Below are 16,105 nucleotides of genomic sequence, written 5' to 3'. Positions count from 1 at the left end.
AAAAAACCCCTTTTGGGGCCCTATGGCCTCCCTAGATAATGAAAAGTGAGGTCCGCGGCCGATCCGGAAGAAAAACTTGACCTAGGGAAACTTGTATGACGGTGGGGACCCAAAAAAATTTCGATGAGTGTAGTTTAGACAGGCCGGAAAATGTATCGGTGGTCCGTATCAAGGGACGTCTTTTAGTTCCATGGGGTGGTGGTCGTCGAACAAAGTCGCCTAGGTCGACCACCAGAAAGACCAGTCGTGTTGTAATGGATGTTTTGGCCACTTTGCTAGGGAAACCTAGTAGGTCGAAGCAAATTTGGGGTTCGAGATGAGTTGGTGAAAGTTGGTCCAACCTAGGTGTGCTTGGTGGAGGTTGACCATGAAAGTAGAGCATGATGGGAATGACCATAACTTTGGTTCTAGATGTCGGATCGGTACATTTTAGGCAGTTTTGGAAAGGTGAAGGCCTGCTCTAGCTATGTATCCTACCAAGCTGAGCGCCTACTAGTGACCCGGAGGAGGTATTAAGGGTCAAAGGCAAAAAGGGGTACCCTAAAGTGCATGTGACCAAGAAAATGGGAAAAACGGTATCGCCTATAGCTCAGGCTGTATGGCTCGGATCGGAAAGCTTGGATATGCGTTGGAAAGGTCTTGACGAGCGCTAGCTATGTGTCCTACCAAGCGAAGCGCTAGGTGTTGAGCAAGTCGGTCATATTAGAGGGCAAAGGTGAAAAATGGTGGTTTAGAGGCGAAAATTCACCTTATGATCGAAAATAGCGGGCGAACGATAAGAGCTACGAACACGGCGTAGAACAATCATAAGTACGTTACCTCAAGACCTAACTTTGGCCAATATAGAGCGAGAAGATCGGAGGTACCCAAGAGGGTGATATGGCTGGTTCAAAGTTGGACCAAAACGAGACTTGAGAAATGGGTTGAAACACGGTATCGCGAATAACTCAGGCTGTATGGAACGGATCGACAAGCTAAGATCAGTGTTGGAAAGGTCGAACCGAGCGCTAACTATAATCCCAAACAACCGAAGCGCTAAGTGTTGAGCAAAACTGAGTTATTAAGCGACAAAGTGGAAAAATAATACCAAAATGGCCAAAAATCACACAAGACCAAGAATACCGAGCAGGCGGTAAGAGATAGCGGGTTGACGTAGAATACTTATAAGTTTGCCTCTACGAGACCTAAAAGTCGTCCATAGACAGCGAGAAGATCGGACCACTCTGGAAGGGTGATACGAGTGGTCAAAAATTGGCAAAAATGAAACATGGCTAAAATGGATTTGACTTGTGCACCATGTAGCTCCGGCTGTATGGCATGGATTGTTAAGCTAGGATATGTTTTGGAAAGGTAACACCCAGCGCTAGATACGACTAGAAGAAAGCAAAGCGCTAACTAGCATGATTTGGAAGTTATTAAGCGTCAAAGTCGAAAAATGTTACCAAAATTGAAACTCGAGTACATTGGGCCAAAAAGTACAAGTTGTGAAATTTGGACTTACGAGTAAAATACCGAGCAGGCGGTAAGAGATAGAGACTTGGTGTAGAACAATTATAAGTTGGGCATGTTATAACCTATATTTGGCCCGAACATAGTCTCGAGATCGGTGGTACCCAAAAGGGTGGTACAGGTGTTAGATGGTTTTCCCAGAGCATAAGCTCCACATGATATGGAAAACGGGAAACATCATAACTTCGGCTGTATGGCATGGAATGGAACGAACAAGGTATCGATGGAAAGAGAAAAGGTAGCGCTAACTATAATTCCTACCAAGCAAAGCGCTAGCATGTGACCGTTCGGGTGTTATTGTGAGTCAAAGTCAGAAATTGTTACCACGAGAGGCGAAAATCCGACTAAGTCCATGAATACCGGGCTGGCGGTAAGAGATACGGCTTGGCCGTAGAACATTTATAAGTTGGCCAATACAAGACCTAAGTTTCGTCCATAGACGACAAGAAGATCGAAGATACGTGAAGGTGAGATATGGGCGTCCCAAAGTGGGCCTTTGAAAAAGTGACAAACTTCCCTTATAACAGCATACACCAAATATCTCTGGCTCTATGGCACCGAATAAGAAGTTGAGGTCAGCGATAGAAAGGTGATAGTCAGCGCTAAATATCATACGAACAGAGTGAAGCGCTAAAGGGAAAGGATCTTGGTGATATAAGGTGACAAATTCGAGAAAAGTTGCCTCAAAATCATGAAAAATGTGAAAAAATGGCTAAGTCCCGGGTGCCTTAAGGGCAGGTTGATCGAATGTACCGAGCTGGCGGTACGAGATAGAGACTTGGTGTAGAACAATTATATGTTTGGCATGGCAAGACCTACATTTGGTCAATACAAAGTGAGAAGATCAAAGAAACCCGTAAGGGTGATATTGGTGTCCAAAGGTAAAAAGCACTAAGTCTTGGGAAACTTATATGAAGCAAAGGACCCTGATGGGTCATATGGTATGGATCGAAAAATCGGCTAAGTCCCAAAATGGGGATGTCAGAACTACACTCAAATGTTACCACACCAAGCAAGGCAAACTTATATGAAGGCAAGGACCCTGATGGGTCATATGGTATTTTACGAAAAATCGGCTAAGTCCCAAAATGGGGATGTCTGAACTACACTCATATGTTACCACACCAAGCAAGGCAAACTTATATGAAGCAAAAGACCCTGATGGGTCAAATGGTATTTTACGAAAAATCGGCTAAGTCCCAAAATGGGGATGTCAGAACTACACTCAAATGTTACCACACCAAGCAAGGCAAACTTATATGAAGCAAAGGACCCTGATGGGTCATATGGTATTTTACGAAAAATCGGCTAAGTCCCAAAATGGGGATGTCAGAACTACACTCAAATGTTACCACACCAAGCAAGGCAAACTTATATGAAGGCAAGGACCCTGATGGGTCATATGGTATTTTACGAAAAATCGGCTAAGTCCCAAAATGATGATGTCAGAACTACACTTACAAGTTACCACACCAAGCAAGGCAAACTTATATGAAGCAAAGGACCCTGATGGGTCATATGGTATTTTACGAGAAATCGGCTAAGTCCCAAAATGGGGATGTCAGAACTACACTCAAATGTTACCACACCAAGCAAGGCAAACTTATATGAAGGCAAGGACCCTGATGGGTCATATGGTATTTTACGAAAAATCGGCTAAGTCCCAAAATGATGATGTCAGAACTACACTAACAAGTTACCACACCAAGCAAGGCAAACTTATATGAAGCAAAGGACCCTGATGGGTCATATGGTATTTTACGAAAAATCGGCTAAGTCCCAAAATGGGGATGTCAGAACTACACTCAAATGTTACCACACCAAGCAAGGCAAACTTATATGAAGGCAAGGACCCTGATGGGTCATATGGTATTTTACGAAAAATCGGCTAAGTCCCAAAATGGGGATGTCAGAACTACACTCAAATGTTACCACACCAAGCAAGGCAAACTTATATGAAGGCAAGGACCCTGATGGGTCATATGGTATTTTACGAAAAATCGGCTAAGTCCCAAAATGGGGATGTCTGAACTACACTCATATGTTACCACACCAAGCAAGGCAAACTTATATGAAGCAAAAGACCCTGATGGGTCAAATGGTATTTTACGAAAAATCGGCTAAGTCCCAAAATGGGGATGTCAGAACTACACTCAAATGTTACCACACCAAGCAAGGCAAACTTATATGAAGCAAAGGACCCTGATGGGTCATATGGTATTTTACGAAAAATCGGCTAAGTCCCAAAATGGGGATGTCAGAACTACACTCAAATGTTACCACACCAAGCAAGGCAAACTTATATGAAGGCAAGGACCCTGATGGGTCATATGGTATTTTACGAAAAATCGGCTAAGTCCCAAAATGATGATGTCAGAACTACACTTACAAGTTACCACACCAAGCAAGGCAAACTTATATGAAGCAAAGGACCCTGATGGGTCATATGGTATTTTACGAGAAATCGGCTAAGTCCCAAAATGGGGATGTCAGAACTACACTCAAATGTTACCACACCAAGCAAGGCAAACTTATATGAAGGCAAGGACCCTGATGGGTCATATGGTATTTTACGAAAAATCGGCTAAGTCCCAAAATGATGATGTCAGAACTACACTAACAAGTTACCACACCAAGCAAGGCAAACTTATATGAAGCAAAGGACCCTGATGGGTCATATGGTATTTTACGAAAAATCGGCTAAGTCCCAAAATGGGGATGTCAGAACTACACTCAAATGTTACCACACCAAGCAAGGCAAACTTATATGAAGGCAAGGACCCTGATGGGTCATATGGTATTTTACGAAAAATCGGCTAAGTCCCAAAATGGGGATGTCTGAACTACACTCATATGTTACCACACCAAGCAAGGCAAACTTATATGAAGCAAAAGACCCTGATGGGTCAAATGGTATTTTACGAAAAATCGGCTAAGTCCCAAAATGGGGATGTCAGAACTACACTCAAATGTTACCACACCAAGCAAGGCAAACTTATATGAAGCAAAGGACCCTGATGGGTCATATGGTATTTTACGAAAAATCGGCTAAGTCCCAAAATGGGGATGTCTGAACTACACTCATATGTTACCACACCAAGCAAGGCAAACTTATATGAAGCAAAAGACCCTGATGGGTCAAATGGTATTTTACGAAAAATCGGCTAAGTCCCAAAATGGGGATGTCAGAACTACACTCAAATGTTACCACACCAAGCAAGGCAAACTACCTAGGTGAACCCTAGGAAGAAACACGGACCAAGTCAGATGGCCTAAGTCAAGAGTACAAGTGACCTAGGCAAAGTTGTATGGCGCTGAGGACCCTGAAAAATCTGGTTAGTGTAGTTTAGACAGGGTAGGTTTTTGGGTCGGCTGAACCTCCTTATTTTGGGTTTTGACCTCCTCAAGAAGCTACACCTAGGCAAACTGCCTAGGGTGAAAGTGCGAAGACCAATCGAATAGTAAGACAAGTTTTGACCGATCGCCCTAGGCAAGCTTGTATGAAGAAAGGGACCCTATGGGTCATATGGAAATACATGAAAAATCGGCTAAGTCCCAAAATTGGGATGTCTGAACTACACTAAAAAGTTACCACATGAAGCAAGGCAAAGTACCTAGGTGAACCTTAGGAAGAAACACGGACCAAGTCAGATGGCCTAAGTCAAGAGTACAAGTGACCTAGGCAAAGTTGTATGGCGCTGAGGACCCTGAAAAATCTGGTTAGTGTAGTTAAGACAGGGGAGGTTTCAGGGTCGGCTGGACCTCCTTATTTCGGGTTTTGGCCTCCTCAAGAAGACAGACCTAGGCGAATTGCCTAGGGTGAAAGTGCGAAGACCAATCGAATAGTAAGACAAGTTTTGACCGATCGCCCTAGGCAAGCTTGTATGAAGAAAGGGACCCTACGGGTCATATGGAAATACATGAAAAATCGGCTAAGTCCCAAAATTGGGATGTCAGAACTACACTAAAAAGTTACCACATGAAGCAAGGCAAAGTACCTAGGTGAACCCTAGGAAGAAACACGGACCAAGTCAGATGGCCTAAGTCAAGGGTACAAGTGACCTAGGCAAAGTTGTATGGCGCTGAGGACCCTGAAAAATCGGGTTAGTGTAGTTTAGACAGGGTAGGTTTTTGGGTCGGCTGAACCTCCTTATTTTGGGTTTTGACCTCCTCAAGAAGCTACACCTAGGCAAACTGCCTAGGGTGAAAGTGCGAAGACCAATCGAATAGTAAGACAAGTTTTGACCGATCGCCCTAGGCAAGCTTGTATGAAGAAAGGGACCCTATGGGTCATATGGAAATACATGAAAAATCGGCTAAGTCCCAAAATTGGGATGTCTGAACTACACTAAAAAGTTACCACATCAAGCAAGGCAAAGTACCTAGGTGAACCCTAGGAAGAAACACGGACCAAGTCAGATGGCCTAAGTCAAGAGTACAAGTGACCTAGGCAAAGTTGTATGGCGCTGAGGACCCTGAAAAATCGGGTTAGTGTAGTTCTGACAGGGGAGGTTTCTGGGTCGGCTGAACCTCCTTATTTCGGGTTTTGGCCTCCTCAAGAAGACAGACCTAGGCAAACTGCCTAGGGTGAAAGTGCGAAGACCAATCGAATAGTAAGACAAGTTTTGACCGATCGCCCTAGGCAAGCTTGTATGAAGAAAGGGACCCTACGGGTCATATGGAAATACATGAAAAATCGGCTAAGTCCCAAAATTGGGATGTCAGAACTACACTAAAAAGTTACCACATGAAGCAAGGCAAAGTACCTAGGTGAACCCTAGGAAGAAACACGGACCAAGTCAGATGGCCTAAGTCAAGGGTACAAGTGACCTAGGCAAAGTTGTATGGCGCTGAGGACCCTGAAAAATCGGGTTAGTGTAGTTCTGACAGGGGAGGTTTTTGGGTCGGCTGAACCTCCTTATTTCGGGTTTTGGCCTCCTCAAGAAGACAGACCTAGGCAAAGTGCCTAGGGTGAAAGTGCGAAGACCAATCGAATAGTAAGACAAGTTTTGACCGATCGCCCTAGGCAAGCTTGTATGAAGAAAGGGACCCTATGGGTCATATGGAAATACATGAAAAATCGGCTAAGTCCCAAAATTGGGATGTCTGAACTACACTAAAAAGTTACCACATCAAGCAAGGCAAAGTACCTAGGTGAACCCTAGGAAGAAACACGGACCAAGTCGGATGGCCTAAGTCAAGAGTACAAGTGACCTAGGCAAAGTTGTATGGCGCTGAGGACCCTGAAAAATCGGGTTAGTGTAGTTCAGACAGGGGAGGTTTCAGGGTCGGCTGGACCTCCTTATTTCGGGTTTTGGCCTCCTCAAGAAGACAGACCTAGGCGAATTGCCTAGGGTGAAAGTGCGAAGACCAATCGAATAGTAAGACAAGTTTTGACCGATCGCCCTAGGCAAGCTTGTATGAAGAAAGGGACCCTATGGGTCATATGGAAATACATGAAAAATCGGCTAAGTCCCAAAATTGGGATGTCTGAACTACACTAAAAAGTTACCACATCAAGCAAGGCAAAAAACCTAGGTGAACCCTAGGAAGAAACACGGACCAAGTCGGATGGCCTAAGTCAAGAGTACAAGTGACCTAGGCAAAGTTGTATGGCGCTGAGGACCCTGAAAAATCGGGTTAGTGTAGTTCAGACAGGGGAGGTTTTTGGGTCGGCTGGACCTCCTTATTTCGGGTTTTGGCCTCCTCAAGAAGACAGACCTAGGCGAATTGCCTAGGGTGAAAGTGCGAAGACCAATCGAATAGTAAGACAAGTTTTGACCGATCGCCCTAGGCAAGCTTGTATGAAGAAAGGGACCCTATGGGTCATATGGAAATATACGAAAAATCGGCTAAGTCCCAAAATTGGGATGTCAGAACTACACTAAAAAGTTACCACATCAAGCAAGGCAAAGTACCTAGGTGAACCCTAGGAAGAAACACGGACCAAGTCAGATGGCCTAAGTCAAGAGTATAAGTGACCTAGGCAAAGTTGTATGGCGCTGAGGACCCTGAAAAATCGGGTTAGTGTAGTTAAGACAGGGGAGGTTTCAGGGTCGGCTGGACCTCCTTATTTCGGGTTTTGGCCTCCTCAAGAAGACAGACCTAGGCGAATTGCCTAGGGTGAAAGTGCGAAGACCAATCGAATAGTAAGACAAGTTTTGACCGATCGCCCTAGGCAAGCTTGTATGAAGAAAGGGACCCTATGGGTCATATGGAAATATACGAAAAATCGGCTAAGTCCCAAAATTGGGATGTCAGAACTACACTTTAAAGTTACCACATTAGCAAGGCAGACTTGTATGAAGAACGGGACCCTGGTGAAAGTAGCAAATATCCCAAACCGAACATGAATATTATACACACAAGAGTACGAACATAAAGGAACACGGACCAAGCGTACCGAGAGAATCGGTACTATAGAACCCTCGTGGTTCTACACAAAGACTTTATGTTAGGGGTTCAAGCCCCATAGTACTCAAACGGTGACAGTAGCAAATATCCCAAAACGAACGTGAATCTTATTCACAAGAGTACGAACATAAAGGAACACGGACCAAGCGTACCGAGAGAATCGGTACTATAGAGCCCTCGTGGTTCTACACAAAGACTTTATGTTCGGGGTTCACACCCCAAATCGAACGTGGAATTTACTTTCTGATGGTCATGCGGTCGTCCAAAGGGGTCTAGTATCCTGGGATGACAAGCATCACGGGCACAGCTCGTATCAAAACAGTCGAAGAGGCCCGCGAAAGCTTGCTTTCCATGGCTATGCGATGCACAAATTGAGTTTACTCACCGTAGTATAAAACGAACGAACCGAACCTATCCGAGTAGGGATAATGGGCGCAGTAACATACTTCTGTGACCCAGCGAGAGTTGAACGAGGTGACATGAACTGTCAGTGGCTTATATCAGATGGGATACATACATGAGATTGCTTTCAAATCTACACTCGAAAACCTAACCAAGTAAAAGCGAACGTGGGGAGGATTCGAAACCGGTCACGAAATCTTAAGCTGGAAAGAGTCATCACTATGGATACATATTATGCGAAACCAATCAAGTGCTCATTACTGATCCAAAACCGAAGAGCACTAGTGAACACCTTAATCTCACCCTAGTTCACATCCAAGTGATCGACCACGTGTGTGAAGCAAAGACCAATCGAATTCCTGAATGAACCGAACACTATGAACAAATGGCCAAAAACGTTATAACTATCCAAACATACTACTATCTAGCGAAAGTCATCACGATGGAACCATACCATGATCTTTAACCTATAGCGCTCACCATATTCCTACCCAGAGTGCAAGTGAACAGATTGCTCACCCCTACCCAGTTCACAACCACGTGATCGACTAACATACCGAGGTTACCACAAGTCAAAGTTATACGTTTACAAGCGCAAGACCAATCGAAAACCCCGAAAGCAATCTCGACCCAAAATGTATTATCCGTGAGTGTAGTCGAGTCTCGTACTCGTCATCTGTAATCGTCGGATAGAATATCCAGTACACGGTTGTCTTTCCAAATGAAATCTACATACAGAACTCGCTCTTGGCAAATGGGTGGCATTGGCGCAATCAGGAGCGAGTTCCCGTCCGGGTGCCAAGTGATTGGCAAATGTCTGGGGGAAAGCAACCATATGTTGATTTGTCTGTTAGTGTACTGGGTGTTTGAGGTATGTAGTATCCACGCTTGGTTGGGTGTGTCAGAGGACCATGGATGCGTTCACAACCCCAATTGGGGTACATCGGGAATGATTTTGTGGAACCGATGTGCCCGGCACACACTAAGTTTTGTTGCAAGTTAATAGTGTGCCATGTCCGGGGGGGTTGTGATTAAACTCTGGTGAATTGCGTACTGTGGTGATTGGGGTATGAAAGCCCCGCAGTTGCAATGATCGGACGCGCCTAGCGTGTCCTTTAGTTGATGGTAGGGAAATGAAGGCCCTTGTCAGCTCACCTAAGTATTCATGGAAGTTTGGCATAAGGTCGCTGTGGTAGGGGTATGAAGGCCCCGTCAGCGCATGCACAATCGGGCGCACGAGCGCTTAGCGGAGTCGAATGCCGCTCAAGTGCCTGTCCGGTGCATCGGGTGTGTGTGATACGAGGGCAATGAGGTTCGCACGGGGGCTCGCCTCCCGTGTGCTACCGGACTTGACAACATATAGAACGTGGTGTTTGCTCCTCCGGGTGCAATGGGACAATGAACATTCGAACGCAAAGTCGGAATTCTGGTTGATCCTACCAGTAATATACGCTCGTCTCAAAGGTTAAGCCATGCATGTCTAAGTACAAACAGATTTAATGTGAAACCGCATAAGGCTCAGTATAACAGCTATAATTTACGAGATCATCAACCTAGTTACTTGGATAACTGTGGAAAATCTAGAGCTAATACATGCAACATGCCAGGACCCTCGCGGGAACTGGTGCACTTATTAGTCAAACCAATCGCGGGTTCTCCGTGTCATTGAGTTGAAGTCTGGATAATGATGCTGATCGTATGGTCTCGCACCGACGACAGATCTCGCAAATATCTGCCCTATCAACTATGGATGGTAGTATAGAGGACTACCATGGTTGCAACGGGTAACGGGGAATCAGGGTTCGATTCCGGAGAGGGAGCCTGAGAAATGGCTACCACATCCAAGGAAGGCAGCAGGCGCGTAAATTACCCAATCCCGGGACGGGGAGGTAGTGACGAGAAATAACAATATGAAACTCTTTAATGATGTTTCATAATTGGAATGAGTAGAGCATAAATCCTTCTACGAGGATCAAGTGGAGGGCAAGTCTGGTGCCAGCAGCCGCGGTAATTCCAGCTCCACTAGCGTATATTAAAATTGTTGCGGTTAAAACGTTCGAAGTTGATACTTGTCCAACACAGTCCGGCTCCGCCGACCCGGTCAACCCGTGGTCGGTGGGCCAAGTCGGAATCTGGTTGCGACTCAATGGTGTGGTAGGGCACCAAGTCTGTGTCATGGTGTGCCCTTCAACGGGTGCAAGTGTAACATAGAGCTCGACCGCTCACGTTTACCTTGAACAAATTAGAGTGCTTAAAGCAGGGTGCCCAAACGCCCTAGAATAATCTTGCATGGAATAATGGAATACGACCTTGGTCTAATCTTTCATTGGTTTGTACTCAGACCGGAGGTAATGATTAACAGAAGTAGTTGGGGACACTAGTATTACGGCGCGAGAGGTGAAATTCGTAGACCGTCGTAAGACTAACTAAAGCGAAGGCATTTGTCAAGGATGCTTTCTTTAATCAAGAACGAAAGTTAGAGGATCGAAGGCGATTAGATACCGCCCTAGTTCTAACCGTAAACGATGCCAACTAGCAATTGGGAGACGCTACAACCAGGTGCTCTCAGTAGCTTCCGGGAAACCAAAGTCAGGTTCCGGGGGAAGTATGGTTGCAAAGTTGAAACTTAAAGGAATTGACGGAAGGGCACCACAATGAAATGGAGCTTGCGGTTCAATTTGACTCAACACGGGAAAACTTACCAGGTCCGAACTTATGGAGGTGAGACAGATTAATAGCTCTTTCTCAAATTTAAGGGTAGTGGTGCATGGCCGTTCTTAGTTCGTGGATTGATTTGTCTGGTTAATTCCGATAACGAACGTGACTCACATATGCTAACTAGAACGCAGTCAGCGTTAATGCGTCGATGCCGATTGGAACGGGTTAGGACCTTTCGGTGGAGTATGACCTGACACCTTCGCTGTTCGTGTGCGCAAGTGCACTTACGGTACGCTGCTTAGCAGGACAATTTGTGTTTAGCAAAATGAGATCGAGCGATAACAGGTCCGTGATGCCCTTAGATGTTCTGGGCTACACGCGTGCTACAATGTGGGTAGCAGCGTGTCTCCTATTCCGAGAGGAACGGGAAATCACTCAAATACTCACTTAGTAGGGATTATGGATTGCAATGGTCCATATGAACTCGGAACTTCTAGTAAGTGCTGGTCATCAGCCAGCGTTGAATACGTCCCTGCCCTTTGTACACACCGCCCGTCGCTACTACCGATGGATTATTTAGTGAGGTCTTTGGAGATGATCGTTCGCTGGATCCTCGTGAACCGCGTCTGCTTTATCGAAGTTGACCGAACTTGATGATTTAGAGGAAGTAAAAGTCGTAACAAGGTTTCCGTAGGTGAACCTGCGGAAGGATCATTAGTGGCCAAGTGATCCTTCCAGAAGTCCGAACCTGCGGGTTGAGACTTCGGCACAAGTTGCCATATGATAATTGACGAAACACTATAGAAGTCCGAACCTGCGGGTTGAGACTCAGGCACAAGTTGCCATATGAAAGTTGACGAAACACTAACAAGTCCGAACCTGCGGGTTGAGACTTAGGCACACGTTGCCTTATACATGACTTCGAACAAATACACAAGTCCGAACCTGCGGGTTGAGACTTAGGCACAAGTTGCCTTATACATGACTTCGAACAAATACACAAGTCCGAACCTGCGGGTTGAGACTTAGGCACAAGTTGCCATATGAAAGTTGACGAAACACTAACAAGTCCGAACCTGCGGGTTGAGACTTAGGCACACGTTGCCTTATACATGACTTCGAACAAATACACAAGTCCGAACCTGCGGGTTGAGACTTAGGCACAAGTTGCCTTATACATACATTGGCCAAATAAACAGAAGTCCGAACCTGCGGGTTGAGACTTAGGCAAAAGTTGCCATATTATATTCGATCAAACACTAAGTAGTCCGAACCTGCGGGTTGAGACTCAAGACCGTAACAAGATGTCACTATACAAGTCCGAACCTAAGGGTTGAGACTTAATGCGATCTAGATACCAAGTTGACATCCAATACCTGTTGAGCAAAACCAAAGATTCCCTGTTCTCGAATGATTACACTATATAACAGGGAATCTTGAAGAAATCAAGCAAGCGTGAAACAAAGTCATCACTTGGGCATGCTCGATAGCCAACCACATGACCTTAACCTAAGAGAGCATGCAAACCACATGATACCTATAAACGATTAACCCGCCCTAGTTCAATCGTTCACCAAGTGATGACTTCAGTATGGCTAAGAGAAAAACTTTTAAATGGGAAAAACTCTAAGTCCGAACCTCCGGGTTGAGACTTCCGCGTCGGAGGTGGGCGCACCTCCTATCCGAAAGATGATGAATCAGGGGTGTTCGGTCAGCAATGGTCGGATACCCCGTCGTAGTCCAACTATGACAATCAAAGTCAAGACCTCCGGGTTGAGACTTCCGCGTCCGGAGGTACGCGTACCGCCTACCCGAAAGATGGTGAATCAGGGGTGTTCGATCAGCAATGGTCGGATGCCCCGTCGTAGTCCAACTATGACAATCAAAGTCAAGACCTCCGGGTTGAGACTTCCGCGTCCGGAGGTACGCGTACCGCCTACCCGAAAGATGGTGTGCTTCTGGGGTATTCGATGAGTCGGATACCCCGTCGTAGTCCAACTATGACAATACAAAGTCAAGACCTCCGGGTTGAGACTTCCGCGTCCGGAGGTACGCGTACCGCCTACCCGAAAGATGGTGTGCTTCTGGGGTATTCGATGAGTCGGATACCCCGTCGTAGTCCAACTATGACAATCAAAGTCAAGACCTCCGGGTTGAGACTTTCTAAGAGTACAAGCATAAAGGAACACGGACCAAGCCGTACCGAGAGAATCGGTACTAGAGCCCTTGTGGTTCTACATTGAGAGAGCCCTCGTGGTTCTCATTAGGGGCTTTATGCAAGAAGTACTCAATACTGTGGTGTGAAGTATAAAGTATAGAGTCCTCCACTGGTCCACGCTGCTCCGGCGGTCCTGGGTAAGATAGTTCATTCTAGCTTGCCCTATGTGGAAGAGGACTCAATACCCTACCTGTTGAGCTTGAAACAAAGTCATCACTTGGGCATGCTCATATTGCCATACACAATTACATTATATTCGAATGAGCATGCAAGCGACCCTATATAGACCGAACCAAAACGATAGATACCGCCGTAGTTCACCCCCACCAAGTGATGACTTCAGTATGGCTAGTGTGTGAAGTATAAAGTATAGTCCTCCCCTGGTCCACACTGCTTCGGCGGTCCTGGGTAAGATAGTTAGTTCTAGCTTGCCCTATGTGGAAGAGGACTCTATACTTTATACTTAGAGTACAAGCATAAAGGAACACGGACCAAGCCGTACCGAGAGAATCGGTACTAGAGCCCTCGTGGTTCTACATTGAGAGAGCCCTCGTGGTTCTCATTAGGGGCTTTATGCAAGTCGTACTCAATACTGTGGTGTGAAGTATAAAGTATAGAGTCCTCCACTGGTCCACGCTGCTCCGGCGGTCCTGGGTAAGATAGTTCATTCTAGCTTGCCCTATGTGGAAGAGGACTCAATACCCTACCTGTTGAGCTTGAAACAAAGTCATCACTTGGGCATGCTCATATTGCCATACAATATTCCATTATCTACTAATGAGCATGCAGCTATATGATTATAACCTGTAAACGATTACCCCGCCGTAGTTCAGCGCTTCAACCAAGTGAAGACTTCAGTATGGCTAGTGTGTGAAGTATAAAGTATAGTCCTCCCCTGGTCCACACTGCTTCGGCGGTCCTGGGTAAGATAGTTAGTTCTAGCTTGCCCTATGGTGGAAGAGGACACCATACTTAATACTGTGGTGTAATGAACAAAGTATAGTCCTCCACTGGTCCACGCTGCTTTGCAGTCCTGGGTAAGATAGTTAATTCTAGCTTGCCCTATGTGGAAGAGGGCATACAAGACAAAGTATAGTTCTCCCCTGGTCCACGCTGCTTCGGCGGTCCTGGGTAAGATAGTTAATTCTAGCTTGCCCTATGTGGAAGAGAGCATACATGAACCAAGAACGAAGGTTATGATCGAGGAATGATTCGACAACTAACCGATGGTATGAAATGTGAAGAATTCAAGCAAGCACACAATCAAGTCATCACTTGGGCATGCTCGATAGCCAACCTCATGACATTAACCTAGTAGAGCATGCGAAAACCAATATATATGTAAACGATGCCCCTCCCTAGTTCAGCGCTTCAACCAAGTGATGACTTCAGAATGGCTAAATCAAATCGGTTCAAAACATACCATCGGTACCCTATTGAAACACACAAGTCGATATCAAACCTCATGATTGTGTAGTCCTCCACTGGTCCACGCCGCTTCGGCGGTCCTGGGTAAGATAGTTCATTCTAGCTTGCCCTATGTGGAAGAGGGCACATTACTCAATACTGTGGTGTTATGAACAAAGTATAGTCCTCCACTGGTCCACGCTGCTTCGGCGGTCCTGGGTAAGATAGTTAGTTCTAGCTTGCCCTATGTGGAAGAGGGCATACAAGACAAAGTATAGTTCTCCCCTGGTCCACGCTGCTCCGGCGGTCCTGGGTAAGATAGTTAATTCTAGCTTGCCCTATGTGGAAGAGGACTCAATACCCTACCTGTTGAGCTTGAAACAAAGTCATCACTTGGGCATGCTCTATAGCCAATCACATGACATTAACCTAAGAGAGCATGCAGCGTATTATCCCAATGCAAAGTAAACGATAGACTCGCCCTAGTTCAGTGCTTCAACCAAGTGATGACTTCAATTTGGCTAGTGTGTGAAGTATAAAGTATAGTCCTCCCCTGGTCCACACTGCTTCGGCGGTCCTGGGTAAGATAGTTAATTCTAGCTTGCCCTATGTGGAAGAGGACACCATACTTAATACTGTGGTGTAATGAACAAAGTATAGTCCTCCACTGGTCCACGCTGCTCCGGCGGTCCTGGGTAAGATAGTTCATTCTAGCTTGCCCTATGTGGAAGAGGGCATACAAGACAAAGTATAGTTCTCCCCTGGTCCACGCTGCTTCGGCGGTCCTGGGTAAGATAGTTAATTCTAGCTTGCCCTATGTGGAAGAGAGCATACATGAACCAAGAACGAAGGTTATGATCGAGGAATGATTCGACAACTAACCGATGGTATGAAATGTGAAGAATTCAAGCAAGCACACAATCAAGTCATCACTTGGGCATGCTCGATAGCCAACCCTATGACATTAACCTAGTAGAGCATGCGAAAACCAATATATATGTAAACGATGCCCCTCCCTAGTTTAGCGCTTCAACCAAGTGATGACTTCAGAATGGCTAAATCAAATCGGTTCAAAACATACCATCGGTACCCTATTGAAACACACAAGTCGATATCAAACCTCATGATTGTGTAGTCCTCCACTGGTCCACACTGCTCCGGCGGTCCTGGGTAAGATAGTTCATTCTAGCTTGCCCTATGTGGAAGAGGGCACATTACTCAATACTGTGGTGTTATGAACAAAGTATAGTCCTCCACTGGTCCACGCTGCTTCGGCGGTCCTGGGTAAGATAGTTAGTTCTAGCTTGCCCTATGTGGAAGAGGGCATACAAGACAAAGTATAGTTCTCCCCTGGTCCACGCTGCTTCGGCGGTCCTGGGTAAGATAGTTAATTCTAGCTTGCCCTATGTGGAAGAGAGCATACATGAACCAAGAACGAAGGTTATGATCGAGGAATGATTCGACAACTAACCGATGGTATGAAATGTGAAGAATTCA

Source organism: Anopheles ziemanni, assembly GCF_943734765.1.
Source record: "Anopheles ziemanni chromosome X unlocalized genomic scaffold, idAnoZiCoDA_A2_x.2 X_unloc_89, whole genome shotgun sequence".
In the NCBI taxonomy this organism is placed as follows: domain Eukaryota; kingdom Metazoa; phylum Arthropoda; class Insecta; order Diptera; family Culicidae; genus Anopheles; species Anopheles ziemanni.
This window is presented reverse-complemented; position numbering follows the sequence as displayed.